The following is a 17277-nucleotide window of genomic DNA, read 5'->3' on the forward strand; positions in this document are numbered from 1 at the left end:
GCAAGGGAGAAATGTGCTAAGAGGAAGGCACGCTTGGCAAATCCACACCGTGATAAACTCCCACCCAGAAACCAATGTCCCCACTGTGGAACGACATGTGGATCCAGAATTGGCCTCCACAGTCACTTACGGACTCATTGTTAAAACCGTGTTTATGGAAGACAATCTTACTCAGCTACGAGTGATTGCCAAAGAAAAGTTACTAGATCATTATTGTGAAATGTTCACACGTCGGTGCGTCAGTTCCATTTGTAGAATGGGAAGTTCAACCACCATCTAAAAATGAGGAACCAGTTATTCTTGACTCTGCCTTCAGTAAAGACCAGAAATTTGTACCTCTCTCCTTCTCTGCTTCATCATATTGGAAGAGGAAATCCCTCCATTTTACATTTTACCATGATTTTGTATTGAGACTTGAGTCTAGTGATTACTCTTGGCTACCAAACGGATAATTTTTGAACTTTAGTTTACTATTCTTATATTGATGTAAGGCAAAGGCATTGGCTTGATTTAGTGCTGGCAAGGCATTAATGAAAGTGATAGCCCCAATCTGCTCACCAAGCTACAATTCCAGAGTGATTTAATGATTAATCCTTCTTTCCAGGGAATTCTGGGAATTGCAACTCTGTGAGGGGAATCGGGGTCTTCAAACACCAATCAGTATCCTTAAGAAACTGCAGTTCCCAGGATTCTCTGAGGGAAGCCATGACTTCTAAAGTGGCATGAGAGTGCTTTCTGTTTATGGTATGGTTGTGGCCTTATACTGACACATGTAAATGACACAGAAGCTGTGTTTCCTTCTCATATGCACAGAAGCAGCATCCCAAGCCAACTGCTGCTTTCGTTTTACTACTTAAGTTTTTCATTTATCTCAGGTATCTTTCGTACCTGAGGTTTTATTTTGTTCTTGTTGTTTTTAAAAAAGCAAAGTGTGCGTTGACTTTTAGAAAGAGATAGATTCTTGCACCTTTCGCTGTTAGATGTTTCACTGTTTCTCCATCTCATCATTCAGCTGTTTCTTCTGGCAAAGCCAGAAACCAGGAAAGAGTCATCGAGTAAAAGAAAACCAATAAATTCTGAGCAATTTGCTGCTAGTCCTGTTGTCTTAGTGCAAATTGATCCTTTATTTACTTCACCCAGAAATGTTTCTGGTGACAAGTCCATCAATTCACTACCAGCCTAGATTAAATGCTAATAAACCAAATGTAAAAAACAAACAAAAAAAACACCCCAAAAGTCAACCTTTTCATTATGGCTCACACCAAAGGAACCAAAGAACTAAATTTTAGCATCTGCAAAATTTGGAATTTCTTTCTTTTCCCTTTAAAACTTGCAAATTATGCAGGGATTGTGAGTATTTGCATTTTCATAATACACAACTCGTGGAGTGAAATGACAGAAGCAGCTAGAAAATATTATTCTGGAAAACAAACAAGGAGGAAGGTGAATTCTCTGTAGAATGAGGACATAATGCTATTTGCCACAAGCATTTTACAGCGAATCAAAGAATTTGAATGGATCTGAAAGATGAATTGGTCCATAGAGAACTAATGTAGTCCCTCCAGATGTTGTTGGACTTCCATACCTGACCTTTGGCCATCCTGGCTGGAACAGATGTGAGATTAAGTTCAACAACATATGGAGTACTCCTGGTCTAGTCCACCCTTTATTGATGTAGGAAAGCCTCTAAAGGTAACTATCCAGCTTCAAATCTTCTAATGAAGGAGAGTGGGGCCCCCCATTTTTAAAACGGAGAGAATTGCACTGCAAAAATCAGAAATGGCTGTGTTTTCATTCACACTTTTTTTCCAGGAAGTGTGAATGTCTCAAGTTCACCTTGCAATGTGAACTGAATCGAATTTCTCCCCCCAATCCTGGCTTCCCGTAGGTATCTGCTTGGCTATTGCTGGACTAGATGGTCTGATGCATCCTAGTTGGCCCAAGAGATTTTGCTGCCTGAAGAGATGGAGCAGCGAATGGTACCCTCCCATCCGTAAGTCGACTTGCATTAGTAATCAAGACCAGACGAGGCTGCTGTTGTTTTGCACCTGAGGCAGAAACCACAAGTACCTCTTTCCCCTCCCTGTCAGAAAAAACACACAACAACAATAAAGTAAACAATGAACAATTTTCACCCCTTTCATGACACTCCAAACCACCTGCCTAAAGTGGCAGCCCCTCATTCTGCCAAATGGCAGGGTGGGCCCAGTGGGAGAGTGTGGAAATGAACACAAGTTGTTTGGAGACTCTATGGTTATATCCAAGGCACTGTGAAGAGTTACCATGGATATCTGTCACCATGGAAAATTCCTCAAAGATGAAGGGGGCAAGGTCAGCACACATGTAATGTACATTGTGTTCCTCAAGCCACTTTGAGCTCACTGAGAACTATTGTCTATCCCCATTCATGAGGGTGGCTTTAAAAAAACACACAAAAATCCCATATTGAGAATGAGATGAAAAGAAAAACCTGAATATTTTTCTCCTTTTAATCTCCAATCGAAGTACCTACAATGTGAAACCAAGCTACCCTCGGGGCACTTTGCTACATTTATCAGAAACCAAAGATTAGAACCATTTTATGGAAATTAAAGATAATGTGGAACATTTGTCAACCTCACAGCCACACAGAAATGTGGAACAGCATCACTAAAAGCTTCTCAGACACCATGTAAAATGGATTCAGCCCAGCTAGTTGGTTGTGGCTCATCGTGTAGCATAAGTAACTTTTAAAATTGGCCGCTTCCTTCACTGCTGAACCACTATCACCTCCTGAGTTCTGCTGATGAGTGAGTCGGGGCTTTTCCATGTTATACATCCCAAACAAGTGCGAACTGCATTTTAGATACAGTAATATCTGTAGTTTCAGCAGTGGTATGGTTAGGTGATTTTAGGCTCTGAACTTTCAGAGCAATCCTAACTGCAGAAATCTGGTTATCTCTATCCCAAATTATATTCAGGAATGGGGCCACTGCTGGCTGAGCCAACCCAAACCTGACAGAGTGAAAACAAGCCTTTAGAATCCAGTTTGACATACACCACTCTTTTGGGTGTAAGTTTTGCTGGGTTGCTAGATCATATGACTGACCTGAAAGAGCTAAATCATTTTAGACTCAGGAATTAATAGCTTTCTCCCTCAATCATTTCATCGCATCCTTGAGATGATACAGTCACTGTATTGGGAGAGCCTCCTGTTCATTTTGCTGAATGGGGCTCTGGACTTATGCCCCAAAGTCCTCCTGCCCCAAGACACTGCTGCTCTTGTAATCATAGAGCTGTAGAGTTGGAAGGGACCCCAATAATCACCTAGTCCAAACCCCTACAATGAAGGAATCTCAACTATAAAATCTTGCAAGCCTGAGTCCATTCTGAGCTTCGGCCCACCTGACCTTCACCCTGTAACTGTTGGCTACTCGTGCAATGGGGCCTCCCGCTGCCGCTGCCACCGCACCACCGGAGCGCGATTTCTGTTCTCATCCTGAAGCAAAGTTCTTAACCCAAGGCACTATTTCTGGGTTAGCAGTGTCTGTAACCTGAAGCGTATGTAACCTGAAGTGTATGTAACCCAAGGTACCACTGTACTCAGCTTTCACTTGCCTAGTATGAAACCCAAAAGGACATTATCCCTCCCCCACAAGGTTTCCAGTACTTCTACTTCATCAACCAGTTCCTCCTTGTTGGTCAGGATCAGGTCCAAGACACGTGATCCCCTAGTTGCTTCTTCCACCTTCTGGGAAATGAAATTGTCAGTGAGGCAATGGGGGAAATTGTTGGACCTTACATTCTTGTCAGAGTTTGAGTTCCAACAGGTAGCTGAAATCTCCCATGATTTCCTCTTTTCTCAGTGCCTCAGATCTTTTGAAGATGCAGACGGATTCTCATGTGGCTTGACGCCTAGAACGTGGTCCTGCCACCTTCGCAATTTTTGCCTGGTCCCCCCCCCCCTGATGTTGAGCAGGAAATGCATATTGCGATGATGTCAGAACAAGGGGCTAGAGAAGGAGAGGTGGAAAACACACCCAAAAGGTGCTAGTTTCAGTGGTATCTCCAAGTCTCCTTGCAGTTCTGCCCCTTCACAGGAGAGGGAACAGTGACGACAACAGCTGGCATACAGGAAAGTGATCGGTTTGACTGCAGGATCACTCCCCTCCCCCCCCCCCACAAAAAATACAATCCAGGAGGGTCTATTGTTCTGCTTTCCTCCAGCTGCTTACATCTGTCCATGCTGTAATCTAAACAGTTCTAATAAATCAGTGCAATAAGCTAACGTAGCTAATATCTACCCACTAATAAGACTAGAGAAAATTTCAGTTGTGGCCATTTTATCTTCTTCCCTGTGATCTATCATTCGATACCAGAAAGAAACAGACGTGGGGTGGGGGTGGGGAAGAAATGTGTGTCAAATTAAATGTATAAACATTTAACAAGGTGTAAGTAAAGTCATCTGTCCCACGTACAAATCAGTGCAGGGAGAGATACAATGTGCTGCGCTGAAACACAAGGTTTATTACTTAATGACCCTCGTTTTATATTCCTCACAGCTTAAGCACAGGTTTTGTACTGTTCAGGCAATAAAGGAATCTCCTTGTGTCATAAATCACATTCCGATCTTTAGCCAACCGACTCCAAAGTATATCATCACATCATTATACCAAGGAATTCTTAAGAACAAAAACTGCACAATATCCGCAGAAGGGACAACTTTCCCAGGGCAAGTGAAGACTTGGAGCTTGATGTTACGGGAGACAGTCTGTCTCTCCTTCTCTCTTGTGATAAGATCTAGTGCAGAGGTGGGGAACCTCCAAAAGCTTCCCTTCAAGCCTCTCTTTAGCACCCCTTGGAACTCTCCCGAAGCCATGACTCCACTTCAGGCCATGACCCCCCTTGGCCCTGCTCTACCCCCTCAAGTGCTTTTGATTGGCTGGAAAGGGCCTTTGAGCACTGATAATCCCTCACGCTTACCTGGATGGAGTAGGCAGAGATGCGGGGCGTGGACTGGTTGGACACAGAGGAATGGTGGGAGGAACCAGCTGGGGAACCACCAAGAGAAGGAGGCTCAGAGCCTGGGGAGTGGTGATGAGACAATGATGAGTGGGCAGACAGAGAAGAGAAGGAACAGGAGGTGTTGGAAGCTGAAGAGGAAACAGGGTTTAGTGAGCGGGGAGAGTATGTGGCAGAGAGGAGTCCAGAATCAGAAACATAAGCTGAAGCAGGCTAGTGGGAAAAGGGAGGCCAAGAGGCAGAGATGAGTCAGGCTGGAGAAGAGTCATGGGTGTTTCCCCCTCCTGCTGTGACAAGCTCCCTTCTCCCCCCACCTTGTCTCCCAGAACCAGAAGCGGGCTGAAACAGGCAGAGCAGCGGCAGGCTGCAACTAGATGCAGTCTCAGATTGCTTGGGAATAGCCCTGGAGAGGAGGAGGCTTGGATGGCTACATGTGCATGTGCTGGGTTCATACCCAAGGCAAGGAGGGAGCGATTCCCTCCATATCCTTTTGCTGGAGAGCCACAGCCTAGGGAGCTGAAGAGATGCTTTCCTACGATAATTAGATAAATCCTCACCTGCTCACATTCCTTTGAATTTGGTTAATTGGGTTAATGCTTGTTTGCAGTTCCTCCAGTTTGTTATATTTTAATAAATATAACCTTATTCCAATTCTGTTTCCTTTTTGAGAGTGGGAGCAGGGTCTCATCCCAGCTTAATATTGATCCATAACAGAAACTGTTATGATTGGTTTCTTTATAAAATAGAATAAAAAACTTTACATCTAAAATAAATAATTGTCTAAGCAATCAGAATCCAAGTGCAAAAGAAGGCTGTCATTAGATTTTTATTAGCGAGCACTAAGCGCCTCAGTTGGGAACTTCTATGAATTTCTGAACAAAAAGGACTTCTGATAGTGGTAGTATGATGATAATTCTAAATTTCCTCTTTGCAGCTGCAGTTGATCCCCAGTATTTGCTAAAATCTCTCTTTTTTGTGACTTAACAGTTATTGGCTCAGCTACTATATTGCCTTAGAGCACTTTTTTTCCCGTGGAACCATGAATTAATTCCACATGGCAATACGACTCCCCCTACTCCTCAACCTTTTCCTTGAGGTGGTTATAAAACGTCTGTAGAGAGCAACAATTTTTATTCTACTTAATAACAACTTCTATAAGGGCACGGGTTTTAGTGGAGTTTAAGTACAAAACACACCATCTCAACTAGCCCTTTTATGTTACAAAACTTCCATTAAACTAGGGCAGGAACATTCATTTTACGCAAATATTCCTTAAATCAGGGTGTTGTTTTGGTTTATTTTATTTTTTGCGGTTCGTACACCTGTAATTTGAATGAAATTCTTGAGAGACATCAAAACTTAGACAAGTGCTTTTGCTTTTAGGCAGCTACTTAAAACTTCTATTTTTAAGAAGGCTTTCCCTGAAAAATGACTCAGGCATTTTATCTTGCATATCGTGTAGACTATTGTAACACAATGCTTTCAAGATCTGTTTTTTAGACTGTAGCATATGCTTTATTTTTACTATACACATGCTGTTCTTTTGATGGCTTTGTTGTACACAGCTTTGAAAATATTTATCTGACAAAGTTGCCTAGCCAGTGGGATTTACCAAGTGCTTAACTTCGGCTGCATTGTGCCTGCGAGGAGGAAATGCCACCCCTAAAATTCTGCAAATGCATGCCCATTTGCTAAATGAGGAATCCCAGAGTTAGAAGGTTCCAAAAGCCTATTGGTAGTTAAAGAAAGCCTGACAACATGGCTGCAGCAACTACACTCCAGTGAAAAATGACCTTATTTATGATAGCAAATTATGCCACATGGGTGCGGCTATTCCGACTTTCCCCCAGTGGTAGATTCAAGGAATTCACAGAAATGCAAAGCGCATCCTAAAGCTAATCAATTGCACCAGCATTTTCTACTCAAAATCTTAGCTAAAAGTTCCAGAAACGTAAAGCCACTCTTATTTAAGGCTTGGATGCCTCACTCTTAAGCACTTGCAACCTTGGCTCCAGGTCGGGCTCCAGGTTTGAAGAGCCCTGGGCAAGCTGTTCTTGGTGAGTCCCCTCCCTATACTAGGAGAGCCTTTCTTGTTTCTAGATGGGCAGGCAGACCTTTTTATCCATAATAATGATGGGGGAAGTGCTCTATTGAGCTCTAGGCAATGCCTATGAACTCTGCTCCCTCCTCCAGGCTTATTTGCCACTGCCCAGGCCTACTGTGGATTCAAATGCCATTCTCAAAATCCTGTCCCCAAAGCAGGCAGACTTCAGGCAGAAGAAATAAGCCTGGAGAGGCCAACCAAGCAAGATGGAAATGATCACCAAGAGAGGGCCATACAGAGGACGCATAAACCAAAAGAACTTGAATACACAGCAGCTTCTGGAGAGAGAGAGAGAGAGAGAACTCTGAAAGGGTCAGCTGTTTGTAATGCAAAACTGAAACTGAAACCACAGTGTCTGAGAGGTGACTCTGGCAGTTCCTGTTATGGCAAGCCAGCAGGGCCAACAAATTGCATGCATAGCAGAGTGCGTTGGCGGAGAGATGGGCAGGAGGAGGGCATGGGAGGCCAAAGGAAATTTGCTTGCTGCAGGACAAAGGCGCTGAGACAGGAAAAGGTAGCCAGTCACGTGGGGAGCACAGCCAATAGAAAAATAGGGGCTGTAGCAATAATGGGTGAGCAGAGTCTACAGCCAGGCCTAGGCAGTCTACACCATGATGTGCTCTGGCAAAGCTTGCAAGGGTCACTTGCATGCCCGTCTTGTCCAAATGTTCAGGCTGGCTGTGGCTTTGACCTAGAGGAAGTAGTCGTGTACACTTCCAAGTCACTAAGCCCCGAGCCTCTGCCATTTGTGTGTGAAGTGAGCCAAGCATGTTGGCATTGCCAGTTTGGGGGTTGCATTACTAGGCTATCCAGGAATGTGAGAAAATCCCAATATTTAAAATTTGACACTGCATGGAATAACAGTTCTCACCAGAAAGCATGAATATGCTGTAACACAATGCAACAAAAAATAAAAATCAATTTTTTTTGTTATGATGGGCCTTTTTGGGGAGGTGTTTAGTGTAGCCTCACATGACGGACACTAATTATTGTGACACCTTATTGGCAGCAGCTGCTGGACAGAAAAGGCCATGTGTAGGATCCAAACAAGTTCTTAGTTTTGTCTCCTGCTTCCTTCTATAATCTCAAGTTTATTTATGGCTAGCCGAAGCCGGATGTCAAATCTGGGTCCCTCAGAACAAAATCTTAATAATTAACTGGCAAAACTGAACATGATCGTTTCTGACACACCTACACTGGTAATTATTGCTTTGAGGCCATTTACTAATGAAATTAATGTATTCATTGCCCTAACAAATTAGCATAACTCATACATAATGCCCCACATTTCAAGACCTTCCTAGGAAAACAACACTTAATAGTGCAGAGTGAAATGGCAAGGGCATGGCAGAGAGGCAGCCTGCTCTGAATGACTGCATGTTAAAAGCCGCCATGACTAAGAGAGTATTATAAAGCAGAATGTAAACACAGTATGGGTAATAATACCATTAACAGGGTCACCAAAGGCATACTGTTCATTATCATTTTTGCACTTCAAAAAATATTCAGATCTTATGACGGTAGTAACCACAAAATTTAATAAGCTTGCTACTTCTTGCTGCTACATAGCAGGAAAATCATTCTTTGCAGAAGCAGTTACTTCTTCCCCATTTCATTGATAATGATTACATGGGTGATGTTTCTCCTCTTAGCAGGAGGAACGTAACATGTCTAGGATCATTAAGGAGAGAGAAAACACAGTAGATTGGTCAATGATATAAAAATGGTAAATGTTAATTCTAGGATCAAGGAACTTATGGGTTAAGAGGAGAGTTTAGATGCTTACAAATTCAGTAATGTACCCAAAAGCATGGAAATTAAATGTGTGGGTTAACTCTACATGTAAACACAACCAACTCGTCACCCATGGCACCTTGTCAAATGCACAGGCCTCCAGCAAATATATACAAGTCACTCGTTGCCTGCTGGAGGATAGTTATTTGTTGCCTTTGGGGGTGAATGTCATTTCTCAATCCTAAAATAAGCATGGAGAAATCAAGCATGGAAAACTGACTGCCGTTCCTCTGCTGCGGCACACAAGGCAGTGTTGGGAAACATGCATTTATTTCTTAATCCATTAAAGATGTTCAATCAATCATTAAAAACACACACAAGCAGACAAACACTGTAAGAGTCAATGTGGTGGAGTGGTTGCAGACTAGGAGGAGGGCGAGACAAGGACCATGTTCAAATCTCCATTCACTCCATCAGTGAATGCTTGTTTACTTGAGGTCTCAGATGCAACTCCTGACATCTCTGGAAGGTAAAGCTCTAGGACTGGGGGAGGAGATTAGTATGAAGACCTGGAGAGCCTCTGGCCATCAGGGTGGACGATATTGACCTAGATTGACTAGTGGCAGCTTCTGATGTTCTTGTTCCTCATCATTGCAAACAATGCTGTCAGCCTGGGCTTTCACTTGTGGATTGAACAGATACAAAGGATTTTTAGCACATTATATGTGTTAATTGGCTCCCCGTGCCACGATGTCTGTGGCCTCTCCACAATCCTTTTTATAGTGTATTCATGGTGATCTATGCTCATGATGCTATGGGGGCGGTCATACATGAATCCACTTTCAATGTTGTTTACAATGGCAAAGGTTTCAGAGCAGTCACTTTACTTCATTTCCAGTTGGGGCCTGTCCTATAACTTCCTCCTGAAACACTGTAACTTTTTTGTGTCTCCCATTTTCATTGCCTCTGGATAGCAATGGTGTGTTAGTATTGGGGAAGCATTGCAGAACAAACAATAAAGCAGAACAAACCTGCCACCAAACGGAGGACATAGATGATGCCTTCCTGGAACAGATGGCCAAGCATGATCAGAGGTAGCAGGGCAGCAGTTGAAGAAGGAGCAAAAAGGGTTTTCTTGTGTGTGTGTGTTTCTTTGTGGCTGATTAGCTGTTCTCCCTGTGCAAAGGTCGAGGGGGCAAGGTTTCTGTTGAGGAAGGTGATTAGCTGTGGGAGGAGCTTATCAGAGGTAGCAGGGCAGCGGCGCGCGCCTAGCGGCGCGCGCAGTTTGATCCATCTTTTAGATTTAGCGGCGCTAGTCTCAAACGTTTGTTGGGGGAGACCTAGGTTTTTTTGTGGGGGGGAGTTATTTGTCCTGTCTTCACGCTTTTTATGATGGAGGACCACTGTAGCCACCCCAACGACGTTCTCAAGATGGAGGGGGAGGGAACAGCTGCAGTCGCCTGCGGTTCCTGCGCAATGTTTGCCATCTTGCCAAAGGTTGCAGGCAGCTTTACCTGCAGCAATTGCATGTTGATTGCTCTCTTAAAAGACAAAGTCCAGCAACTGGAGGAACGTGTAGCTACGCTCCAAAGAAATAGAGATCTGGAGCTCTTCTTGGAAGCAACAGAGCACACCGTCTCCACCAAGGAGGAGACAGGGGACTCCCCTGAGAAGGAGGCTAGTTCATCAACACAGGAGCCAGATATATGGAGAAACGTGACTCAAAGAAGTAGGAGGCCCAGGGTTCGTTCTGATTGTTTAGAAATACACAATCGCTTTGAGGTCCTCTCCCCTAGCATGGAAGACGAAGAGCAGACTCCATTTGAGGATCTCTCCCTCATTTCAGTCGATCAGGTATATGAAGACGAGCAGCAAAGTCAGTCCTCAGGGAATGTGCAGGCGACCTTGGAACGGACAGCTCATGGAAGAACCCCGACCAAACCTAAGAGGAGGCGTGTAGTGGTGATAGGGGATTCCCTACTGAGGGGAACAGAAGCAGTGATCTGTGGGCCTGACAAGATGTCTCGGGAAGTGTGCTGTCTCCCCGGGGCTAAGATCCAAGATGTAACTGAACGACTGCAAGGAATCATAAAACCCACTGACAAATACCCCTTCCTCTTGGTTCATGTGGGAACCAATGACACTGCAAGCAATAGCCTCCAGAAGATCAAAAGAGACTACGAGGCTCTGGGCAGGAAATTGAAGCAATTAAATGCACAAATTGTCATCTCATCTGTCCTCCCAGTTGAACGACGTGGCCCAGGGAGAGAGGGAAAAATAGTGGAAGTGAACAGCTGGCTTCGCAAATGGTGTAAACAGGAACGGTTTGGATTCTTAGATCACGGACTGCAGTTTCTTGAAGATGGACTTCTGGTAAGCGATGGGCTGCACCTCACAACGGTTGGGAGAAATGTTTTTGCCAAAAATCTCAGAAACCTCATCAGGAGGGCTTTAAACTGACTAATGTGGGGGAGGGAGACAGTGCTCCTGAAGGTAGGAGTCTATCAATTGATGAAGATGATCATCCAAATGTCATAGACCAAATGGAGCAAACAGCACGCAGACCTAGTGGTGGGAGGAAAAAATCCTTAAATAAGAGACATGGGGGAATGATTAATGGACTTCAATGTCTGTACACTAATGCGCAAAGCATGGGAAATAAACAAGATGAGCTTGAGCTCTTGGTACAGCAAACTAAATATGACATAATAGGCATCACTGAAACCTGGTGGGATAAGTCCCACGATTGGAATGTAATAATGGGGGGATACAATCTATTTCGGAGAAACAGACCAGACAAGAAAGGAGGAGGAGTGGCGTTATATGTCAGGGATGTGTATACCTGTGAAGAGATCCAAGATTTAGAACCTCAAAGCCAAAGTGAGAGCATTTGGGTCAAAATTAAGGGAGAGAAGAATAACAGAGACCTCATTGTGGGAGTTTACTATAGATCCCCAAGCCAAACGGAGGACATAGATGATGCCTTCCTGGAACAGATGGCCAAGCATGGAAAAGGAAGGGAGATAGTAGTAATGGGGGACTTCAATTACCCGGATATTTGTTGGATGTCACACTCAGCCAAGAGCATAAGGTCAAACAGATTCCTCACTGGCCTTGCAGACAACTTCATTGTCCAGAAAGTGGGAGAAGCAACAAGAGGAACAGCCATTTTAGATCTGGTCCTAACCAATGTTGATGAGCTGGTTAGTGGGGTAGAAGTGGAAGGATCATTAGGCGCGAGTGATCATGCTCTTCTGAAGTTTACTATACAGCGGAAAGGAGCAGCCAAGCATACTAGGACTCAATTTCTTGACTTTAAGAAAGCCGACTTCATAAAACTTAGGGAAGTGCTGGGTGAGATCCCATGGACAGTAATACTAAAAGGAAAGGGAGTTCATGATGGCTGGGAGTTTGTTAAGAGGGAGATAATAAAAGCACAACGTCAGGCAATACCAATGAGACGGAAACATGGAAGGTGCCTAAAGAAGCCAGGGTGGCTATCTAAAGAACTTTTAACTGAGTTAAGATTAAAAAAGGATGTGTACAAAAAAATGGAAAAGGGGGGAAACCACCAAAGAGGAATTCAAACAAATAGCCAGCACGTGTAGACACAAAGTCAGAAAAGCTAAAGCACAGAATGAACTCAGGCTTGCTAGAGAGGTTAAAAGCAACAAAAAAGGCTTTTATGGGTATGTTCGTAGCAAAAGGAAGAACAAAGAAACAGTGGGGTCACTCAGAGGAGAAGATGGTGAAATGCAAACAGGGGACATAGAAAGGGCTGAACTCCTCAATGCCTTCTTTGCCTCAGTCTTCTCCGATAAAGAAAACAATGCCCGACCTGAAGAATTTGGAGCAAATGATTCAGCAAAGGAAACACAGCCCAGAATAACTAAGGAGATAGTACAAGAATACTTGGCTAGTTTAGATGTATTCAAGTCTCCAGGGCCAGATGAACTGCATCCAAGAGTATTAAAAGAACTGGCAGATGTGATCTCAGAACCACTGGCAGTCATCTTTGAGAATTCCTGGAGAACAGGCGAAGTCCCGGCAGACTGGAGGAGGGCAAATGTTGTCCCTATTTTCAAAAAGGGGAAAAGAGAGGACCCAAATAATTACCGCCCAGTCAGTCTGACATCAATACCAGGGAAGATTCTGGAGCAGATCATTAAGAAAACAGTCTGTGAACACCTAGAAAGGAATGCTGTGATCACCAATAGTCAGCATGGATTTCTGAAAAATAAGTCATGTCAGACTAACCTGATCTCGTTTTTTGACAGAATTACAAGCCTGGTAGATGAAGGGAACTCAGTGGATATAGCCTACCTTGATTTCAGTAAGGCATTTGACAAGGTGCCCCATGATATTCTTGTAAAGAAGCTGGTAAAATGCGGTCTTGACTATGCTACCACTCAGTGGATTTGTAACTGGCTGACTGACCGAACCCAAAGGGTGTTCATCAATGGTTCCTCTTCATCCTGGAGAAGAGTGACTAGTGGGGTGCCACAGGGTTCTGTCTTGGGCCCGGTCTTATTCAACATCTTTATCAACGACTTGGATGATGGACTCAAGGGCATCCTGATCAAATTTGCAGATGACACCAAACTGGGAGGGGTGGCTAACACCCCAGAGGACAGGATCACACTTCAAAACGACCTTGACAGATTAGAAAACTGGGCCAAAACAAACAAGATGAATTTTAACAGGGAGAAATGTAAAGTATTGCACTTGGGCAAAAAAAATGAGAGGCACAAATACAAGATGGGTGACACCTGGCTTGAGAGCAGTACATGTGAAAAGGATCTAGGAGTCTTGGTTGACCACAAACTTGACATGAGCCAACAGTGTGACGCGGCAGCTAAAAAAGCCAATGCAATTCTGGGCCTCATCAATAGGAGTATAGCATCTAGATCAAGGGAAGTAATAGTGCCACTGTATTCTGCTCTGGTCAGACCTCACCTGGAGTACTGTGTCCAGTTCTGGGCACCACAATTCAAGAAGGACACTGACAAACTGGAACGTGTCCAGAGGAGGGCAACCAAAATGGTCAAAGGCCTGGAAACGATGCCTTATGAGGAACGGCTAAGGGAGCTGGGCATGTTTAGCCTGGAGAAGAGGAGGTTAAGGGGTGATATGATAGCCATGTTCAAATATATAAAAGGATGTCACATAGAGGAGGGAGAAAGGTTGTTTTCTGCTGCTCCAGAGAAGCGGACACGGAGCAATGGAGCCAAACTACAAGAAAGAAGATTCCACCTAAACATTAGGAAGAACTTCCTGACAGTAAGAGCTGTTCGACAGTGGAATTTGCTGCCAAGGAGTGTGGTGGAGTCTCCTTCTTTGGAGGTCTTTAAGCAGAGGCTTGACAACCATATGTCAGGAGTGCTCTGATGGTGTTTCCTGCTTGGCAGGGGGTTGGACTCGATGGCCCTTGTGGTCTCTTCCAACTCTATGATTCTATGATTCTATGATTCTAATGCACTCTTATTGCGGCAAGAGCATGTTGCAAAAGACACCCACAATAAAACACCAGTCTGGAGGGGTCCTCTGTCATCCAGAGCTGTTTTTCGAAGAACCACCATTAAGTTTCACTTTGCTCTGACCTCACTTTTTGCAACACTTCATGCCTCTGATGAAGCAGAGTGGAGTCTGTGATAACTTATGCCACAATTTTGCTAGTCTCTAAGGTGCTACAGGGCTCTTTGTTATTCTGTGCATATTTATTCAAAAATAAGTCTCACTGGCTTCAATGGGGCTTACTTCCAGGCGGATAGGATTGTGGCCAAAATCACCATTCAACAAAATTAAGAAAATAAGAATCAGAAACCCATCTTTATAAGAGCCTCAAAGAATTAATCAGTCACTGCCCATGCTGTGAAAGGCACACTGAAATAACAGCAATTTGAGCTGGTGTCTGAGGAAGGGTAAGGAAGGAGCTGATCAGATATTCCAGTGCAAAGAATTCAGTAATATGCATAGATGAACCAGGCTAAGCTGTCTGAAACTTGAACCAAAGGGTGGGGGTGTGACTTCTCTGGTGTAGGCATAAAGTGCTGGGCCATAAGGGAACATCTGAAATACAGAAGAATCCACATTTCAAAGACCTTGCTATGTTAAAGGTCACTTAACGCGTCAAGTGGTCCGTTTTCTATCCAACAGTAACAGATTTGAGAAGGAAGTTGACAATTCTCTTCTCCATTACTCTGGAACGAAAGAACTCCCCTTTGCACAACGCAGACAATGAGATGCAGAGTTTTTATTATTCTTCCAAACTCAGCCCATTTGCAAATCTGTATCATATTTCACAGAACTCCAGAATAGTTTCTTGATTAAGATGCTGCATTTTATCATCCATCATGACTTACATGCCCAGACATTCCTACACCCACCACATTCTTCTTGGGTGATGAAACTGTAGTCTTCCAACAGCAAACAACAACAAATGGGACTAGTGACTACTGTCTCTTTTGCCTTTCCATTGCCCAGAGGACAAAAATATGTCTCAGAGGTCTTCCAGATCACACTGTATACCAATTTGAACGCTTACATTCGAATCAACAACATCAGTTTGCTAACACATAGAGGGAAAGGAGGGTTCGAATGACTATTCTTGGACTCTGAAAAAGTACTCCCTTCGAACAAAGTAAGGGTGGAATGGAGAATTCACTAGGATGCTTTTACTTATGAATCCACTAACAAAATGAATCAAGGATTATTGTGAAATAAAGCAGTAAGGGTTGGGATTGTGCAACTAGTGACACCCTCATATGTTCTACTAGTTCTGGGGTGAATTGTGGTTCTGGTAGGAATGACTGCACAATTGTTTTCTCCATGTTGTGTTTTACTTTTGGCAGTTGCTGCCTGGGCCCAGCAATACCGCTACACAGATGCAGCACCAAAAACGGTCTGCTACCCAGGAAGGATAGGATGGAGAAATGGAACATAAAAACATAATTAGTTTGTTTTGCTTCCCATCCAACATTTAGGCTTTGTTTACTGTACTGAGATTATATCTGAGATGTGTGGTAGATATATTTTGTCCAAGTACCTAGGGAAGGGGTCACCCACCTCTGCTTGCTCATTTGTAAGTTTCTCAGGTGCCACAAGATTCTTTGTTATCCTGTACATATTTATTCAAGAATAAAATGTCGCCTTGTTCAATGGGGCTTACTATCATCTTACTTACTTGTTGCACTATAATCTGGGTGTCAGAAATCATTTCTGAGGAGAGTTAATGTGCAACCAAATTGAGACACAGGTGAGCATCCTGCCTTAGGAACACGGGTCTAGGGATGGGTGAATCTGTCAATTTCAGTTTCTCTCAGTTTCTCATTTTCCTGGTCTTCAGTTCCCCACATTTCCACAGCTGCATTGTTAAAAGAGTCCTCACAGAAATTCATCAGCTCCTAATACACACATTTGCGCCATTTTACCTAATACACAATCTTGGAAAGCAATGTAACACGCGTCCATATTTTTTGGGTTTCACCAATATACGCCTTTTTTGTGGAAGATGGTCCTCAAATATATCCATTGGCTGGAGAACCGCATTGCCAAATTTGGGGAAGTGTGAGTGTCAAAGGACAGCTTCACTTTGGCTTGCATAGTTTCAGGAAGTCAGAATTCAACAGGTTCCCCTTAAAATGTGAACCAAACCAAATCCCCCCACCATCCCTACATGAGGCCAGACATGATGGTCCTTCCTGCAGTGCCTTAAATGTAGCTCTTGCAGTGGCTTTCTGTAAATATTATCGTTGGTAATCACTATAACAGTTTTCTGTCTTTTCCCCATCTAGACTGTAATGAATAGGATGAGCCTTTGTTCACGAATGTTCCTTCCTTTAAGTGGATTTAATGACTTCACATTTTGTAATTTACTTGAGCACTGGAGGTTTATTAAAACAGAGCATTGAATTGACCCACATACCTGTGTCACAGGGCTGTTGTGGAGTTTCATAATGAGATGTTTGCAAAGCGGGTTTTTTTCTAAGTGAAAAGTGCTAAGTATCTTTATTGCAGCGCGATAGAGATCACAGAACACAAGTGAATTAGTGCTAGGCATTAATCCTTATAAGGGTAAACATACCACGGGCAAAATAACATTGCAGTTGTTGTTTTTTCAAACATCCAGCACTTCATTAAGTACCACATAGGGTTATATAACTCTGTGAAGGCATAACTATGCAAAGTTTATAATCACAACAGGGAGAAAAAATGTTCTCACGGATTTTGCTTCTACGCAGAGAAGCAGGCCACACAGAGTTCCTGCAGCTCAATGGAGCTAGACCCTCTAGACACAGAAAAAGACAAGAGTTGCCTACTTGGACTTTTTCCAAAATTAACTCCTAATGCAGAGATCACAGCTGTCCCTGCCAAAACTGTGAGTGCAGTTGGCCCGTTGGGAGTAAAAGATCTACAGCATGAAGTCATCAGACTCAACT

At 43.5% G+C, this 17277-nt stretch overlaps 1 protein-coding gene across 5 annotated transcripts in view; it reads right to left on the reverse strand.

Annotated features, from left to right (window-relative positions):
* Positions 1–17277, reverse strand: part of LOC308586919 (uncharacterized protein) — a 282149-nt gene that overhangs the window by 202769 nt on the left and 62103 nt on the right. Inside the window, exon 4 of one of the 5 annotated variants that reach the window (XR_014008111.1) lies at positions 4963–5063. The exons of the other annotated variants lie outside the window; for them this stretch is intronic. The gene's annotated coding sequence lies outside the window, so the exon portion shown is untranslated. The remainder of the gene's footprint in view (positions 1–4962; positions 5064–17277) is intronic. 5 annotated transcript variants of the gene reach the window in all.

Source organism: Podarcis bocagei (genome assembly GCF_964188305.1).
Source record: "Podarcis bocagei genome assembly, chromosome: 5".
In the NCBI taxonomy this organism is placed as follows: Eukaryota; Metazoa; Chordata; class Lepidosauria; order Squamata; family Lacertidae; genus Podarcis; species Podarcis bocagei.